This window comes from Kryptolebias marmoratus, linkage group LG3, assembly GCF_001649575.2.
Source record: "Kryptolebias marmoratus isolate JLee-2015 linkage group LG3, ASM164957v2, whole genome shotgun sequence".
NCBI classification, from domain to species: Eukaryota; Metazoa; Chordata; class Actinopteri; order Cyprinodontiformes; family Rivulidae; genus Kryptolebias; species Kryptolebias marmoratus.
In genome coordinates this window covers 422620-426340 of record NC_051432.1, presented here as the reverse complement: position 1 = coordinate 426340, position 3721 = coordinate 422620, and the positions used below count along the sequence as shown (strand labels likewise).

Below are 3721 nucleotides of genomic sequence, written 5' to 3'. Positions count from 1 at the left end.
CCGACCTTGCTTCACTCATCTGGACCTCGCCCTTTGGATTCTCCCTGTCTGGTTTTGGCTTCGGAACTCTGACCCAACGGTAACGACCCCACGCCTGGACCTGGATTTTCCCTCTCGTCTCAGCCCCTTTCAGACCAGCCGGTCTGCATCACAAAACCAAGCAAGAGTGGACTTACCAGTTCCGGTCCCGACACTAGTCGATCACGTGAGTGAGACGATCACAGACTCTGACCCGGCTTCCAGCTTACTGGCAATAAAATCCTTAAAACTTTGTTGTGTGGTTGTGAGTCTGAGTTCTGCCAAGCCTCGCCTTGTCAACAAAAGAACTAAAATTTAACTATTTATTTTAATAATGCAGATATTTATTACAAAGCCAGCACTGGGATTTCTGTCTACAACCTCTTGTGGATGAAGCAGAGAGAAGCTTGGAACAAAAAATTGTCGACCCATATAAATCCTAGGATCTGCCCGACACGGAGGGCTGGAGCACCACCTAGTCGTGATATCAGTAATCTTACTATGTGCCGCCGAAAAACTGACTTTAACTGATTCTCTATTTCTCTTTAGTACTTTCCTTTACTTTAGGACATATTGAACAACAGAAGTCCAGTTGTTTTTGTTTTAAACCTTTTTTTGGATTTACCAGGCTTTTCGATCAGTGTGTTATGCCTCTTGGGGTCTGCCACCTTCATACTGCCTCCAGCAAGCCACTGCGTAGAAGACAGCACTGCCCACTACTGTCTCATAGAACATCTGCAGCATGGTGTTGCACATCTTAAACAAATCTGAGTCTGTGCAGGATGTGGAGCCAACTCTGATCCTTTTTTTACTGTATGTGGCCAGCGAGTCCAGCTTATTGTCCGGGTGCAACCTCAGGTACTTGTATTCCAGAACAATCTCATGAACAAGGGATAAGGTGGAGATTGTGTTCTCCTCAGGACCACAACTATTTATTTGATTTTGCTGATGTTGAGGTGCAGCTGATTTAGTTCATACAAGCCAAGAAAACTGTCACTGTCTTTCTAGATTCAGACGATTTACACTGTCAACTTTTGCAGAGTCAACCAAGAATTTCTGATGGTGGCAGCCTTCAGTGTTGTGGCAGAATTCAGAGGTGTACAGGGTGAACAATGGGGGTGACAGGACTGTCCTCTGTGGAGCTCCAGTGCTACTCAGACATAGTGTCAGACACAGAGTCTTGTAGTTTTTCATATTGAGGCCTACAGGTCAAACTAAAACCACTCAGAGTGCAAACATTTGCTAAGGCCATAGGGTCACTATGGAACTCCTGTACAATCTGGATCGTAATCCAGATCACCATCAGAATTTCATCCCTTTTTATTGTGACAACCCCAACATTTTATGAAAATTTCAGCAAAGTCTGTTCAATAGTTTTTAAGTAATCTTGCTAATAGACGGACAGGTGGACAATAACAAATGCTATCTAAAACATAACCTCCTTGGTGGAGGTAAAAATAACCAAACAGTCTTGATTATTTACAGGCAGCTCAAATAGCTGGATTTTAGCTTCAGGGTTGGTCGATTGTTACTGGGACAGATCTGAATTAATATTGTACTGAATAAATACATCATCACAACTACATCAGTCCAATCACTACAGTGGCATTTCATTGGCAACTTCCATTTTTTCTTTTATAATACAAACCTAAACAAGGTTTTCACAAAGGGGTCATCTATGACCTTGATCTTTGACCCAGTGACTTGAAATCAATGTGGATAATCCTTGACCCATGAGATGTCCAGCTGTGCAGTTTGACATTCTTATGTTACACGATTGCAGAATTAGAGTACAGGATCACCCGTGACTTTTACCTTTGACCTCTGTCCAGATCACCATCAAAATGTAATCACTTGTTTTTGTGACAACCCAACGTTTCCTGAAAATGTCATCAAAATTTATCCATTAGTTTTAAAAGAATCTTGTTAACAAACGACAGACAGACAAACAAACAAAGGCTACTGAAAACACAACCTCCTTGGTGGAGGTAGGTTTCACAAAATCTACAACAGGGATTAAGCCAGGATTTTCTGGTTATCCTTGCTTGACCTATTCTTGAGTCAGTTTCACAAAAGCAGAAACACACAATTTACCATGAAGATTTATTCTGTGAACTTTTTATGTTTTATGTTATCTAAAACAATCCACATTTGTATCCATTTTTGGTTTTGTTATTGATCATGCCTTAAATTATTATAACTAGGCCTACAAATAAAAAAAATTGTGAATTACCATAAATCACAAATTTATCAATATTTTTCTAATTAAAATAGCTCATATTGTCCCATTGACATCCTCCTCCTGTCCTGCCCGAGTGGCACCAGGTTTCAGGTGATGAGATATGTCCAGACTGTTGGGTTCAAAAATTTAGGACTGAAATGAGCCATGCTTTGATTATCAGACATTTTGTTTACATTATCAGTGGTTTATATTACTCAGTTTCTAGGCGGAATTTAAGTCATTTTGAAATTCTTCCCAACTTAAAAATGAAAAGTTAAACAAAATGGTTACATTTAGATTGAAGTCAAAGTAAATTTAAGAAATACATTACACTAAAAACAGATATGTCTCATTACATAGTTACATAGTTTCCTTTAAAGAGTGATAAACTTCAATTTTTTGGTGCTAGGCAGGAGTATTGTTGGAATCCAAGACTTATATAACATTGGACAACTTTGCAGTTGCATTTGCATTAGAAAGCAGAAATGTGATGCTATAATTCCCCATTTATGTCAGAATGTGGTGTGAGCGTGGCGAACCCAATCCGCAGACTCATCTTTGGAAACAAAAACTGATTTATTTATATAAAAAGAAGAAAACAAAAAGCTGACGTGGCAGCAAAACTAACTATAACAAAAATCCAGATAATAGCAAAGGCAAGACGAGGCAAGGAAGAACTGTGGACAAAAAACAACAACCAACATCTAACAAACAACAATGAATCGGTGGAGAGGAAGACCAAGTTTTAAAGCAGAGGGTGATGAGGAGAAGTGGGAACAGGTGTGTGATTAGAAGTGAAGACAGCTGGAGATGGGTGTGACAGGAAACCAGAAAACTACTAAGCAGAGGACAGGTGAATGATGACAACAAACATGAACAGGAAAAACTAAACTGAAACAAGACAATAATCAAACACAACAAACTGAAAATACCAAACTATAAAAATTTATGTAAGTATTTTTGTGAAAAAGACAAAGATTCCCATCAATCCAACCTCCACTTCACTCCTGGTACCAGTGTGGTGATTTAACACACAAACTAGATTCTTCCTGACACACACCCTCTGATTCCAGCGGTCATTTCTCTGCTGTGTGTCAGTTTTAATTAAAAAATATTAATTGTTACCTATTCTAAGAAGTCAATGCACTATGTAGGCTTTAAATGCTCTGAAAAAATCCATTATCTGCTACTTGTGTAAAATAAGATGAAAAAAGTGACACTTTTCCACATCAGCATCAATTATGTTTTTAATAAAAGCAGTAGGTGTGAGGATCTGGGTTTGGCTCCGCCTTGTGGGCAGTGCCACTAATCATTCTTCCACAGGTGTTCCAGTTTCCCACTGATTAGACCAGCCAGTACTTAAGCAGCAGGCGGGGATCAGATCTTCGCTGGAGCATCGAACCTTCTGGGTTAGATTCTCCGCCTCAGCGTCTAACCTAATTTATGCTCCTTGTGTTAATCACGATCTCTGTTTGTGCCTAC

At 39.5% G+C, this 3721-nt stretch overlaps 1 protein-coding gene across 1 annotated transcript in view; it reads left to right on the top strand.

Annotated features, from left to right (window-relative positions):
- Window positions 1-3721, top strand: part of LOC108246288 (B-cell receptor CD22-like) — a 21973-nt gene that overhangs the window by 6626 nt on the left and 11626 nt on the right. The window lies entirely within an intron of this gene.